This window comes from Drosophila pseudoobscura, chromosome X (genome assembly GCF_009870125.1).
Source record: "Drosophila pseudoobscura strain MV-25-SWS-2005 chromosome X, UCI_Dpse_MV25, whole genome shotgun sequence".
NCBI classification, from domain to species: Eukaryota; Metazoa; Arthropoda; class Insecta; order Diptera; family Drosophilidae; genus Drosophila; species Drosophila pseudoobscura.
Window position 1 is genome coordinate 32,888,740 of NC_046683.1, and position 16,572 is coordinate 32,905,311.

A 16,572-nucleotide genomic window follows, 5' to 3' on the forward strand; every position below is an offset into this window, starting at 1 on the left:
CGTGGTAGCTATTAACTGATCTTGCCGCAAATTTCCCTGGCAAATAATGCAAAGCGAGTCTGGATTGATCAATGCCGAAGCTAAATTTTCATTACTTCGGTGGACCGCCATGATTAGTATGAATTTCTTAATAAAAAAAAATAATAATGAAAATAAAATTATGAAACTAATATGCAAATATGAGTTAACGAATATGGAATTTACTTAATATGTTCGCCCTTTCCAGGCATGATCTAGGTGGTCTACCACTAACTGTACGTTTCGATTTGAATAGTTGAGTAATTAAGTTGTGTATGTTGGCCAGTTCTATTACCAGTTTTGAAGGTATAAGTCCGGATAATGGACAGTCTCTACTTATCATAAGTAGAAGATCGTGATTCCTAAAATCTGCGACTTTTTCCTAACCCAACTAGAATTTGATAAAGGAATCTCTACAGCCAAGCTCAAGATAATTTAATGAATATAACTTTGAGTCGGGGTATCCGTCTTTTGAATAACTCCCGCAGTTCCCCAAATCAACATCTTTAGCTATCTCGTTGGTGGAGTCCTATATCGTGATCTCAGTATATTGTAACTACCTATATAAGCTAGTCCATCCGGAGGAAGAGACAACAGATTATACACAGGTCGACTTTTCCAACCATGAAAAATAGTCGTAGGTTCCGTATGCAACAGCTGTCGTACTCCCACCCGAAGAGATCTATCAGTATAGTATTACCAGAGAATTATTGTTTTGGATGGAATATAGAGCTATGGTGGAGCCTAGCCCCAGAATGACATGCCTCTGGTACTAAAGTTAAGTACCAACTTTCGAGAGATCATGTCCCTTCGGGCCCCACGTTGGGCGCCAATTATGTAGCGTGCAGGTGTGGGATAGCTGTCGTTTACCCATACTAGTATGAAGAGATTTCGGGTGCACCTCTAGCTATGCTCTGACTAAGCTCGCCGGATTGTCGGGGTTCGTTCTACTCTCTCCTATCGCATACTGACACACACTCGCATAATGTTTTAGGTGCACATTTAAAAATAATAAAATAATAATAAAAAAAAAGAAGAACCAAACATAAAACTAACAACAGAATCCAGGTTTAACCGGAGCCAGGAATTGGTTATGGGACTAACAAGTTGGTTGTGGAAAGTGTGGACATACTTATCAATTACTCTACTCAAATGATGAGAAACTCCGGTGTTAGTGAGTATCTCTATCTTCTCTACCCTCCCGACCTATGCTATACAGGTAACCTGACCGTATAGACCCTTGAATAACGTTAAACAGTTATCATCCCACCACTTCGATCATGCCTTTCTGAGGGCGGAGTACTGAATTTAGAACATATTAGGGTTGTACTTCAAAATCAATATCATTATATATATATTTCAAGAAATCCCTAATCATATAACTAAATTCTTGGGGGGGGGTTTTCTTAACTTATAATTAAATCCATTTTTTTGTTGTGTCTCGATAGCTTAATATATTAGTAAGGAATTGCGAAGAAATATTAAGAAAAATAAAGATTTAAAAATGACCATCATATATGGGTAACAGATTCTAAAGGGGTGAGAGGTACCAATACATTATGGTTACGGATTTATAAAGGGAATATCAATAGAAAATTACATGTAACACGCAGGTTACTTCCCAGCTCAGTGCATATATGTACTTGTTCTTATTTACAAACTCACAGCGCTTTTGGTAGGCTAGTACCGCTTTTTCCATTCGTGATCGTTGAGCTCAATGATGACGTTGGTGCATAATTCTAAGGAAAAGAAAAGATATTTAATACGAGTATATGTGCACATGAGCGTACTAGAGTGTACTGCTTTGTAATCTCAAGGAAAATTAATGTTGCTCTCATACCCATTAGTTTCCAAAAACCATTATGTTGGCTGTGTTACATAACTAACTATAAAACTGTATACATCGTGTGACGAAAGAGAATGGTTTTTAGCCTGGCACATGAAATCTAGAGGAAAAAGGGGCTTGTGTTACATCCACGAGTAACTATGGTCCTCTATTGCCGTGATCGAGAGGCATGTCAGCCAGGCTGAGTAGGACTGCGCCTCCGGAAGAATCCATCAATAATGCAATCAATTCGAGTTCATTATTGGGTGTCGCTGGCGCAGCTAAATCACTCGAAGATGGGGTAAATTAACTCCTTAGCTGAGCTTCAGGTTGCCGATCAAATTTGACGTCGGTCTGCGGACTACACTCTCATTGGAGGCTCGATAAACGGGTGGCGTCAACGGCGCCAAAAATAAGGGTCCGGAGGCGCCTCTTGGTTTTCGCCGTGCATCCACACGGTTGTTGAGGCTTTCGACGGACAACGTCAAGCTGCAGGTTTCGCTGCTCGGTGCCTCCCGCGGGTTTACTACTTGTCTTATCAATCCACCGGCAACACTCCTCTCATAGACCACACCGTATATGCACTCCTATGCGACTGATGATCGCACGAGCGGTACCGTGGCTACGGGCCGCCGTCCTATAACACAAATTCATATATATATATTTTACCACGAACACTTTCCAAATTAATCACGGACATACCAGCTATGTTTTCTTTTCTTTACACTGCTTTCCTGGTTAATTACTCCTGATTCTGGGTCTTTATTGAACTCGGTTCACGAGGTATGGCGTAGTTGCCAGAACTGTTCGTTGGCTAAATATATATATATATATATTTATTTATTCCCGAGTATAGCACAAACACGTCCGCTTTAATCAATCGATTCTTTGTCAATACTCCAGCCCAACTTCTGCAAGTTCAGCCAAGCGGTACCGAACCAAAAGCTCGAAGATCGGATGATATTTGGGGAATTTTAACTGCATAATCGGATGATCTTAGGAACTTTAACTGCATAATCGGATGATGTTGGGAATTTAAACTGCATAATCGGATGATCTTTCGCCCATTTGAGCGAACTTTTGGTCAAGCTTTTAATCTATGCTCTCCCTACGCTACGCTACTCTCTTGGGTCAAGGTAAACGTGACGTCATTCGCTTAAATGCGTGCGCTGCGCGCCGACTCTCTTTAGAAAGCTTTTCGGAAAGCTTGCAGCTTACGATCCACTTTCGGAGTTACTATGTCTCTGCACTTTTAAGCATTACCAAAAGAAAACTATGCTTATCCGTGATGTTCTATACTCGTTCCCTTAATTCGGCCCCTACAACTCCAACCATAATTCATCTTTTCTGGACCTTATATTGCCACCAAGTCGGAATCTCCAAAGATCCAAGTGGAACAGATCAGCCTTAATCGCCAAGAATATTTAGTGCTGCTCAGACATAAATAACTAAATACAGGCTTGGCGGAAGATTCGTCAGTACGGCCAGGAACCATATACATCGCACCTGTTGACCTCTAACCAACTTCAGGCGGTCAAGAGTCTACAAAGCAGCAGCACAGGATCGAGTTTTGTCCAATTTACATTTAATTCATTATCAAGTTCCAACGCATAAACATCAGCAGTTTAACGTAATGTAACTGAAACTTTATTAACACCCCTCTTTAATGTTACGCGCGTACATACCTACATACATATGTGCATATGCACACTAAATTGTCTTCGTTTGCTACCTTTTGGTTCAATTTTCGCGATAGAGCATAACAATTAAATTTCTGTCTGTATTATGAAAACCAAAACAACTGACTGATGACTATGCGACGGTGTTTGTAGCGTAATTGTATTGTATGCATTATATATTTATGATTTCCATATTTTAAACAGCTGCGGTCAACATCTACGACATCATTGGGCCCAACGATCAGCGTAAGACAATAACGCCGGAGTGAGTAATTATGTACAGCAAAAAGTAGTTTGGTCAAAAGAGCCTATTAACTTGAAAGTGTAGATATGCATACAGTGTATAATGATTCAAACCCGTCTGCTCAGTGTGTATAATGCACCCCAGTCTGATCTAGCTTTTGTTTACGATTTCGATTCTTATTCTCTCGTTTATATATATATAGTTAAATATCCGCAACTCGATTTTAAGTTTTTAAAAAAATACTTTTATTTTACAAACTTAAATATCTTTATGTCACAAGATTTAAATGAATTCCCCGACTTGACTTTCGGTCTGCTTGTCTCAAACGGAACTGATCTCTCTGCTGCTGGCTAGTTTCCATGAGCCCTTCTCTTGGAACTCCCGACTCTGGCTTCGGGCGTTGCTTTCCTCGGCTGCATCTTCGTGTCGGTGGCGTACGTGCCTGGATCGATATTTGGGGATGCGTCGGCTTTGATGAAAGGCATCCACTGCTGGCGATCGGTGTTGCATTACATGACGGAGCTAGGAATGTGATACTCCTTGGTTTTATGTCTAGCTTTGATTGGTCCTCACGAGTGGCGTGATTCTAAAGAATCGATTTCTCGAGAGTGGCGTGATTCTAATGTTGCTGAAACAATGTGGTCCATTGTTTATATTATGGGGGGCCCTAGCTTGGAGTATGGGAAGAAACAGTTATTGATTCTTGAGTGGGGTCCTGTTACTTGTGTGGATGGGGTGGATGAATTGTACATAAACATAATGTGTATGGGATGTGGGGAATTATGGATATGTCACTCCCCCAACGTTTGTTATTAGCCTGTCCCTAGGCGATTACCCTCGGGTATAGTGACGGGGTGTCAAGTGCGGTGGCTGAGGTTGGTTCCTCTTCTGCTTCTATTATAGGGTTTATACATTTAACCGTGACTCTTTTAGAAGTTTTCGTAAATTTAACAGCTACATAACTTAGTAGTACTAATATAATTATGACAAATGAAATTAGTAGACTTATTTGTAATAGGTTACTATATGTGGTGTATTGCATAATTATTTCATTAGTTTGGACATACGACAGTGGTTTTATTTTAGTTATGTTGTTGTTGACATAAACATTCTGGGCAAAATCTAACATTGTGTTTGATATTGTAAATTCATTTAATTGGATTGAACAGTTGTAGATTTTTATAATGGTATTTCCTTCCGCTATGATTTCTTGGTTTACACAATTCTGATTTAGCGTTGTTTTTGGAAGATTCCACGTGATTAGTATATTGGGTTCAATAAAGTTTATTTGAAAGTTTTGAAATGTTTTGGAATATGGACATTTAGTGGGAGTTTGCATTAAAATTCCTTTTATACAATTGTCATTGGTTTTCAATCTAGTTTCTTTAACAAATACTTCTTCATTTTTTATGTAGTACTTGTCGTATGTCATATCTGTTAACATGTTATTTAATTCGTCTGGATACGGAACGATTTTATAGATTGGTACTTTTGTAATGTCTTTGGGAATGTTGGAAATTATTAGAATTTCGTTGGTATCGGATTTTAGCCATGTGGAGGTTTTTATATTTAGTATTTTCTCAGAATTTATTTGTTCCAGGTAGTCTTGTTTTAATAATTTTGGATTAAATATACCGAGCCTAGTTAATTGCATACCTAGTTCTATATCTTCGATATATTCTGTGAAATGTTGTAGATTGAATATCAAAATTTCTATTTTTTGTTCCAAATCGACTTTATCTTCCTGATCTAGTGTTCCAAAGAGATATTTGTAGGCTGTTCCTACTATATTGATTAGGCCTCTTTTATTTCTTTTGGTTATTTTTAGCCCGTTCATTTCTCTTTGCAATTTGTCTACTAGATATTTTATTTGGATTATGTCCTGGAATTTAGTGGCTTGCCTTAACAAATTTTGGTATAGTTCTTCGGTTTTAGTTACATTAACAGTTAGATAATGGTATTCGTAATTGATAGGTATGTTGATCGATCCAGTTTTGAATATCATATATCCGTTTTGGGATTTTATAGAATTTATTTCTATGTTTTGGCCCTGTGCCATTACGATGGTAATTATGAGGAAGATGAGGATTTTAATTGTGTTGAAGTTCGCCGATTCCATTAACTTCCTCGGTTTCTCTGGAATTATTATATTTGCTTCTATTAGATTTCTTCTTTTTCTTGAATTTTGATTTATAATGAGTTATTTTCCTACCCCTATTCTTTTCTTCATAATGTTTTTCATCTACCTGTCTAATTTCACCCGTCCTTTTGAAAGGATTTGTTACCTTAGACTTAACTAGAGGTGATAGTTTATAGCGGGTATCTACTTCATACTCTATGCGGTTTTTATTTAATTGAGTGATTTTATTCACTTTATTTAGTTGTGTGTCATAATCAGGTGAGCCTGCATAAATGAATGTATCAGCTGGTGTCCTATTTGTGGTATTATGTTTGGTTTTATGATTATAAGTATAAAGAATTAATTCAAACTTCGTGAATCTATCTTCTGTGTTATCCTCGCTAGATATTATTCTTAATTTTTCATTTACTGTTTTATGAAATCTTTCTACGTCAGATATTCCATTTTTGCTGGAAGTGATCTCTATTTTGACGTTTTCCGCATTCAGCCATGCTTGCAATGCTGTGCACATAAAAGCTGAATCTTTATCGGCTTTGATTTCAATTGGTTTGCCCATCTCGTTAAAAACTTTCATGATGGCTCTTTTTGCTTCTAACCAGTCACGACTTTTTACTTCTACAAGAGTGGCAAACTTCGAAGGAACTGTTGGTTACCAACCATATAGAAATCCATGACGTATTTCTCTCTGATGTTCAGTATTTCCGGTGTAGTTTCGAATGCCAACTTCGTATTTCTATGCTCTGTTTTGGCAATATTACAAGTAGGACATTCGTTTATGATGTTTTGGATTAGTTTTTGATAATCCGGGTAATAGTATTTTCCCCTAAACCAATTGACGGTTTTCTCTATCCCTGGATGGAGTAAGCCTTTATGATTCTTTAATATGGTTTCTTTAAATTCAGCGTAATTCTGAATATCTAGGAGTTTCGTGCTTGATTTAATAGCTTTGGTTATATTGTTAGAATTAATGATTTCTAAATAGGCTTTTTGGAATGGAGGAAAATCTGTTTCGTTATGGAAATATAATGCGCTCTTTTTGGTGCATAGATATTCCTTTATTATATCCTTCGCTAAGGTGTTAGTCATTTCCTTATACGTGATCTTGATGATTAGCTTGTGAAAATAACGAATTGTTTCTACCTTATCTTCATTGCCTTTTATTAGCTCAATTTGCCGATTGTAATAGTTAATTGGTCTTTCCGTGATAGCAATGTGATTTAGATTGTCTTCCTGTGCGCTATGTACAGTTGCACCAACGCTATTGGAAGCTTCTCCCAGGAGATTTTCATTAATCTTTACCCTTGATAAGGCATCAGCTACATGATTTTCTTTGCCTGGTAGATATTTCATTTTAAAATCAAACTCATTCAGTTTTATTTTCCACCTTTGTAATTTCATATTTGGCTCCTTGAGGTTGTTCAACCAAATCAAGGGTTTATGATCGCTTTGTATCTCGAATGTTCTACCGAACAGGTATGAACGGAAATACTTGGTTGCCCATACGATCGCTAATAATTCCTTTTCGATGGCTGAATAGTTTATTTCATGTTCATTTAGGGTTCTGCTAGCGTAGCAGATCGGTTTGTGTTCTTGTGACAAAACCGCTCCCAATGCTATGTTACTAGCGTCGGTTGTTACCGTGAACATTTTGTCAAAGTCTGGGAACGCAAGGATAGGGTCTGAGGTGATGAGTACTTTTAGTCTCTCAAATGCCTCGACGTACTTTTCTTCCTTGGGGTCTATGACAGCTCCTTTCTTTAGTTTGAGTGTCATGGGTTTTGCTATGTTTGCAAAATTAGGAATGAATTTCCTGTAGAACCCGCACAGACCTAAGAATGACTTTATTTGTTTAGTCGTTTCTGGTATTGGAAATTTGACAATGGCAGAGATTTTGCCTGGATTTGGTACTATTCCTTCAGTAGTGACTACATGACCTAGGAATTCAGTTTCCTTTTTCATGAATTCACATTTATCCATTTGTAGCTTCAAGTTGGCGTCTCTCAACTTTCCAAATACTCTCCTTAGTGACAACAAGTGTTCTTCCAATGAAGTGGAAAATATAATGATGTCATCTAAGTATACAAAGCAATCTTTGAAGATTAACTCTTCTAGCAGATTGTTCATACATCTTTGGAAGGTAGCTGGGGCAGTGGTTAGCCCAAAGGGCATACGAGTGAACTCGTAATGTCCATGCTTAGTGGAGAACGCAGTTTTGGGGATTGAGCTAGGTTCCATGGGTATTTGATGGAAACCTTTTGCTAAATCGATTGTCGTAAAATACTGACATTTACCTAGTTTGTCTAGGATTTCATCCATTCTTGGAGTTGGGAATTTGTCCTTAACTGTTATTTCATTTAGACTTCTATAGTCTACTACCATTCGATATTTTTGCTTTCCTGAAGCATCTATCTTCTTCGGAATCATAGATATGGGCGAGCAGTAAGGAGAATTCGACTTTCGAATTATTCCCTGCCTGATCATATCTTTGATTTGCTGGTTTACCTCCTGATCATGTATCTGGGCATATTTGTATGGTCGTCTGTAGACCGGGTCTTCATGTTGAGTTTTGATCTCGTGCTTGATTGTACTTGTGAAAGTCAAATTGTCACCTTCTCTGTACTGCACATCCTTAAACTCATATAAGACCTTCTTTAACTCTTCCCTCTCTTCGTCGTTTAAGTGTTCCAATCTTAATTGATTACATTCCCTTAATTCACTGTCTAGAGCGGAAGCGAAGTATTGATCTCCCTCTGGAGATGGGTCAAGGCACTTAGGTGCGATCTTCTCTTCTTTTGTAGAGGGATCAGTGCACTTCAGTGCGGTCTTGCCGGCTTCAATAGCTTCTCCACTCTGAATGATTGGGTACGACCTAGCTCCTAGTGTTACAGTGTCATTTCTGTAATCGATGACGGCTTTACTTGCCATCAAGTATTCTCTTCCTAATAAAATATCATAATTTTCGGAAAAGTTATGTATGTAGAACTTTTGTTCGGACGGACATGTTTTGTTCGTATTCCTCATTATACTCTTAGTTAAACGGACAGGTCCATTGATGGTATGGACCGTAAGGTTATCGTCTTTTATCTCGGAATCTGTGTAATTTTCTTTCATGATGTTGATCGATGATCCCGAGTCAGCGATACACCTTAATATTCTTTTATTAATGGTAATGTTTATATAGGGTCCTCCTCGGTTTCTTCCGAGGCGGCTTGATGAAAATTTACGTCCATCTTCGTTTGGCCACTCTGGCTCTCCCTCCCTCTTTTAGTAGGTTGGTTGGGTCCACTCCCACTAGCTTGGTTTTGAAATATTTGCTGATTGAATGGATTCTGAGCCCTACCTTGATTCAAGGAATTTTTGAACTCATTGTATAATCCAGGATTTTGGGAATTTTGATTTTGATTTGTTCGATTCGTCTGACCTGTTCCAGATGAACTCTGAGTTTGATTGTGATAGTTAGTAGTATTATAATTTGGATAATAGTTTCCAACATTCTTTCGATTTGATTGAGACGATTTCGATTGATCTTTATTTGTACCTGCATCTGTTGTACCAGATTCGTACAATCCTTCTTCTTGTGCTGCCTTCTTAAGATTAGACAATGTGGTAATATCTTTTCTTGCTAAGGTCGTGAACATTCTGTCAGGAAGTTTTCGAGTAATGACATCTTTAATTGTGTTGTTCAAAGCGTTTTTATAAATGACATTATTTTCTGGTATGTTTTCTAAGTTTAGCTTATTGTTTATTAATAATGCTTTTATCTCTAATTCTTCTATAAACTTACGAAGACTGCCGTTGAATCTGGTGGTGTATAATTGTCGTAAGAGTTCTTCATATGGTGTGTGATTTTTGAACTCGTTGATCAGCGCCGTCTTCAGTTCGAGCCACGTGTTGGGTTGTGTCATTTGCGATATGCGTTGTGCCTCTCCTGACAGTTGGATCTCGGTCGCTCCAAAAAGGATCCTTTGTTGGCGAAGATCTTCAGTTGGATATAATCCGCATACATATTCGATTCGTTTGATAAATGAGCTTAGCTGTCCAGATGAACCGTCATAGGCAGGTATTTGTCGGATCGACAGCAGTGCCTGGTTCAAGTGGATTTCGCTCAATGATAGTGGTGGTAACGCCATGTTGTTGGTGTTGATTGGGTTTTGTTTTGTTGTAGTTTTTAACTTTATTTTGGTTCACTTGTAAGTTTTTTTTGATTTTGTATTAAGTGTTTCACTGTCCTTGGTGATTCACTATCTCCGCTTACTTCAGTTCACTTAAATTAGTTTTGCAAATCGTATGTGCTTGCAGCACATAGGTTCTTTGGCGGATTTCACAATTTTATTAACAATTCCGAGATTACGTGATCACAGTAATTATAAATTACACAAGCTGACCATTACCGAAATATAGGTGTTAATTTTAAACGAAATCCTACCGACTGCGCCAGTTAAATATCCGCAACTCGATTTTAAGTTTTTAAAAAAATACTTTTATTTTACAAACTTAAATATCTTTATGTCACAAGATTTAAATGAATTCCCCGACTTGACTTTCGGTCTGCTTGTCTCAAACGGAACTGATCTCTCTGCTGCTGGCTAGTTTCCATGAGCCCTTCTCTTGGAACTCCCGACTCTGGCTTCGGGCGTTGCTTTCCTCGGCTGCATCTTCGTGTCGGTGGCGTACGTGCCTGGATCGATATTTGGGGATGCGTCGGCTTTGATGAAAGGCATCCACTGCTGGCGATCGGTGTTGCATTACATGACGGAGCTAGGAATGTGATACTCCTTGGTTTTATGTCTAGCTTTGATTGGTCCTCACGAGTGGCGTGATTCTAAAGAATCGATTTCTCGAGAGTGGCGTGATTCTAATGTTGCTGAAACAATGTGGTCCATTGTTTATATTATGGGGGGCCCTAGCTTGGAGTATGGGAAGAAACAGTTATTGATTCTTGAGTGGGGTCCTGTTACTTGTGTGGATGGGGTGGATGAATTGTACATAAACATAATGTGTATGGGATGTGGGGAATTATGGATATGTCACTATATATATATATCTATACCCTAATGTTTTCATGCTTTAAAATAATGAATTTATAACTAAACTTATATGATAATTAGGATTAAGGAAATAATACCCACAAATTAGAAGCTAAGTCAATTGTTGTGTTTCTACAACTGCAACGTAATGAATATTGAAATTGAAGTCTCACATTATATTAAAATATGAATCTTTTTGAATTGAAATGAATCTTTAAAATCATAAAAATGGTCTGTCGAGTATCCGTGCCAGGATCTTATAAAATGTGGTAAACCTTAGTAAAGGATTGATCAAGGGACAATGCAAGAACTCGAACGCAATGTCATGGTAGGGAGGGTACAGAAGAGAGGGACAATCAACACCTAGGGTCTCTCTAAATAGAAATGGTTCAGTAGGGCTTTTATTTGGCGTGTCGGCGCTATCAGTATTTCAGTTTCCTTTGTTTTATATAATCACTTATAGTTCCCGTAAAGTGCACTAATTAAATGTAGTGGAGTACGATAGTACAATTAGGCGAGGAAGAACCCCGACCATCCGGCGAGCTAGACCCGAGCCTAGCAAGAGTGCACACGACCAACCCTATTTGTACGCCGTCCTTAAGTCAGTCATGGTCATCTGCTGATACCGAGGGCCTATATATCTGTTTACACAAATATATATTTAAACTCTGGTACACTACACTATCCAGCACTGGCATGTATACTGAACCACCGCACCTATATAGCATCCACGCTCCAGGAAATGTGGCAGGATCGCATATTTTGGGCATAAGCACCAATATGGCAATATAGCCCCAAAAAAGTGGAACCTCCGCAACTATATGGCACCTGCACTTATGTAGAACCCTTCCCTATCCAGCATTGGCATGTATACTGAACCACCGCACCTATATAGCATCCACGCTCCAGGAAATTTGGCAGTATCGCATATTTTGGGCATAAGCACCAATATGGCAATATAGCCCCAAAAAAGTGGAAGCTCCGCAACTATATGGCACCTGCACTTATATAGAACCCTTCCCTATCCAGCACTGGCATGTATACTGAACCACCGCACCTATATAGCATCCACGCTCCAGGAAATGTGGCAGGATCGCACATCTTGGGCATAAGCACCAATATGGCAATATAGCCCCAAAAAAGTGGAACCTCCGCAACTATATGGCACCTGCACTTATATAGAACCCTTCCCTATCCAGCACTGGCATGTATACTGAACCACCGCAAATATATAGCACCCACGCTCCAGGAAATGTGGCAGGATCGCACATCTTGGGCATAAGCACCAATATGGCAATATAGCCCCAAAAAAGTGGAACCTCCGCAACTATATGGTACCTGCACTCATATAGAACCCTTTCCTATCCAGCACTGGCATGTATACTGAACCACCGTACCTATGTAGCACACACGCTCCAGGAAATGTGGCAGGATCGCACATCTTGGGCATAAGCACCAATATGGCAATATAGCCCTAAAAAAGTGGAACCTCCGAAATTATATGACACCTGCACTTATATAGAAACTTTCCCTATACAGCACTTGCACGTATACTGAACCACCGCACCTATATAGCACCCACGCTCCAGGAAATGTGGCAAGATCGCATATTTTGAGCATAAGCACCAATATGGCAATATAGCCCCAAAAAAGTGGAACCTCCGCAACTATATGGCTTCTGCACTTATATAGAACCCGTCCCTATACAGCACTTGCGTGTATATTGAATCACCGCACCTATATAGCATCCACGCTCCAGGAAATGTGGCAGGATCGCACATCTTGGGCATAAGCACCAATATGGCAATATAGCCCCAAAAAAGTGGAACCTCCGCAACTATATGGCACCTGCACTTATATAGAACCCTTCCCTATCCAGCACTGGCATGTATACTGAACCACCGCACCTATATAGCACCCACGCTCCAAGAAATGTGGCAAGATCGCATATTTTGAGCATAAGCACCAATATGGCAATATAGCCCCAAAAAAGTGGAACCTCCGCAACTATATGGCTTCTGCACTTATATAGCACCCGTCCCTATACAGCACTTGCGTGTATATTGAATCACCGCACCTATATAGCATCCACGCTGAAGGAAATGTGGCAGGATCGCACATCTTGGGCATAAGCACCAATATGGCAATATAGCCCCAAAAAAGTGGAACCTCCGCAACTATATGGCACCTGCACTTATATAGAACCCGTCCCTATACAGCACTTGCGTGTATATTGAATCACCGCACCTATATATCACCCACGCTCCAGGAAATGTGGCAAGATCGCACATCTTGGGCATAAGCACCAATATGGCAATATAGCCCCAAAAAAGTGGAACCTCCGCAACTATATGGCACCTGCACTTATATAGAACCCTTCCCTATCCAGCACTGGCATGTATACTGAACCACCGCACCTATATAGCATCCACGCACCAGGAAATGTGGCAGGATCGCACATCTTGGGCATAAGCACCAATATGGCAATATAGCCCCAAAAAAGTGGAACCTCCGCAACTATATGGCACCTGCACTTATATAGAACCCTTCCCTATCCAGCACTGGTATGTATACTGAACCACCGCACCTATATAGCATCCACGCTCCAGGAAATGTGGCAGGATCGCATATTTTAGGCATAAGCACCAATATGGCAATATAGCCCCAAAAAAGTGGAAGCTCCGCAACTATATGGCACCTGCACTTATATAGAACCCTTCCCTATCCAGCACTGGCATGTATACTGAACCACCGCACCTATATAGCATCCACGCTCCAGGAAATGTGGCAGGATCGCACATCTTGGGCATAAGCACCAATATGGCAATATAGCCCCAAAAAAGTGGAACCTCCGCAACTATATGGCACCTGCACTTATATAGAACCCTTCCCTATCCAGCACTGGCATGCATACTGAACCACCGCACCTATATAGCACCCACGCTCCAGGAAATGTGGCAAGATCGCACATCTTGGGCATAAGCACCAATATGGCAATATAGCCCCAAAAAAGTGGAACCTCCGCAACTCTATGGCACCTGCACTTATATAGAACCCGTCCCTATACAGCACTTGCGTGTATATTGAATCACCGCACCTATATATCACCCACGCTCCAGGAAATGTGGCAAGATCGCACATCTTGGGCATAAGCACCAATATGGCAATATAGCCCCAAAAAAGTGGAACCTCCGCAACTATATGGCACCTGCACTTATATAGAACCCTTCCCTATCCAGCACTGGCATGTATACTGAACCACCGCACCTATATAGCACCCACGCTCCAGGAAATGTGGCAAGATCGCATATTTTGAGCATAAGCACCAATATGGCAATATAGCCCCAAAAAAGTGGAACCTCCGCAACTATATGGCTTCTGCACTTATATAGAACCCGTCCCTATACAGCACTTGCGTGTATATTGAATCACCGCACCTATATAGCATCCACGCTCCAGGAAATGTGGCAGGATCGCACATCTTGGGCATAAGCACCAATATGGCAATATAGCCCCAAAAAAGTGGAACCTCCGCAACTATATGGCACCTGCACTTATATAGAACCCGTCCCTATACAGCACTTTCGTGTATATTGAATCACCGCACCTATATATCACCCACGCTCCAGGAAATGTGGCAAGATCGCACATCTTGGGCATAAGCACCAATATGGCAATATAGCCCCAAAAAAGTGGAACCTCCGCAACTATATGGCACCTGCACTTATATAGAACCCTTCCCTATCCAGCACTGGCATGTATACTGAACCACCGCACCTATATAGCATCCACGCTCCAGGAAATGTGGCAGGATCGCACATCTTGGGCATAAGCACCAATATGGCAATATAGCCCCAAAAAAGTGGAACCTCCGCAACTATATGGCACCTGCACTTATATAGAACCCTTCCCTATCCAGCACTGGTATGTATACTGAACCACCGCACCTATATAGCATCCACGCTCCAGGAAATGTGGCAGGATCGCATATTTTAGGCATAAGCACCAATATGGCAATATAGCCCCAAAAAAGTGGAAGCTCCGCAACTATATGGCACCTGCACTTATATAGAACCCTTCCCTATCCAGCACTGGCATGTATACTGAACCACCGCACCTATATAGCATCCACGCTCCAGGAAATGTGGCAGGATCGCACATCTTGGGCATAAGCACCAATATGGCAATATAGCCCCAAAAAAGTGGAAGCTCCGCAACTATATGGCACCTGCACTTGTAAAGAACCCTTCCCTATCCAGCACTGGCATGTATACTGAACCACCGCACCTATATAGCATCCACGCTCCAGGAAATGTGGCAGGATCGCGCATCTTGGGCATAAGCACCAATATGGCAATATAGCCCCAAAAAAGTGGAAGCTTGTAGTGACGCTTGAACCAGCTACAAAAATATTACTACAACAACAACAAAAAATAAAAGAACGGGGAAAAAAAAACTAATCAAAAATTTTAAATCCAGGGAATATCGTAATTGCGTTTAGCGCCCCTATTGCTCGTGATCGACGGGTACTTTTTGGGCAGACGGTCGGACTCGGGAGAGAGTCGGCCGCGGTTATGTTAACTCGAGGGAAATGGTGGTTGGCACTTTCGCTGTTAGGAGGGTTCGTGAATGCAAGTCCAGCTACGGTCGCTCTTTTCGATTTTGGGCCCCACTTCAGAAGGTAGTGTTTGTGGTGGAAAGAGGAAATATTAGCGGAAAAACATAACTAAACCTCGCGCCAGTGCTAAATCAAAGAAAAAAAAAGACAAACAAAAGAATCGTGTTGCTTTCAAATTATACCATAAAGAAATCGAAAAGAAATTTGCCACCCCAGTAAGGGGGCGTTCCATTCTGACCCCACGCCGGAGGCAAGGCATCCGAAAGTGGTCTCTTTTTTTTTGTTTCGGACGGCCATATGCAAGTTAATATAACAAGAGTGCCAATCGCCACATAGCGGTAAGTTGGACATTGGGGTTTAGGTGTCGCTAGGTAGTGTTAAAGGGAACATGGGTTTTCTTGTATTACAGAATTGGCACTTTGTGCCAAGCAGATTTCCAAGGGAGAATAGCGGAAAAAGATAATTGGGATCGATGACCGAGCCGGCCGCAGCCACAACCAGCTGGCCATAGAAAGGGAAGAGAAGAGACTGCGCTCCCGGAAAAAAAAAAAAAACAACACAAGAACCGATCGAATTCGCCGCTGGCGCAGAGAAGCGCAAGGCAGAGAGTCCGCCGCTCCAGCTGTAGGTCCGACTCAGTGCATCAGCAGCATCGTCGGCGCCGGGAAGCTGCGAAACTAAAAGCGGAATATTGAACATTTTTTTTTTGCCCCAAGTTTTTTTTTGCGTAAATATCTTGCCCCAAGTTTTTTTTTGCGTAAATATCTTGCCCTCGGCCGACCTGGCTTAGTGAAAAAAAAAAGTAGAGAAAAAAAAAACCCAGATCAAAATTATACCCATGAGCCAATAGGCAAGGTCTTAGTGAGTACGAATACAAATACCTTGCTCCCCTTTCGGCAGTGCAGCGCCGTTAATTCAGTCTTGCTTTTCTTTTCCCTTAAACCGTAAGGGCTAGCCCTATGTGGAGCCCAAAGAAAAGAAAGGCATAAGGAAATAGAAATACAATATCAATGCTCAAAAG

At 40.6% G+C, this 16,572-nt stretch overlaps 1 long non-coding RNA gene across 1 annotated transcript; it reads left to right on the top strand.

The window, feature by feature from the left end:
• Positions 1–16,189: 16,189 nt before the first annotated feature.
• On the top strand, positions 16,190–16,360 carry LOC117184764 (uncharacterized). The gene is made up of 2 exons (XR_004470209.1): positions 16,190–16,266; positions 16,298–16,360. It is a non-coding gene; the product is annotated as an uncharacterized lncRNA (long non-coding RNA).
• Positions 16,361–16,572: the final 212 nt, after the last annotated feature.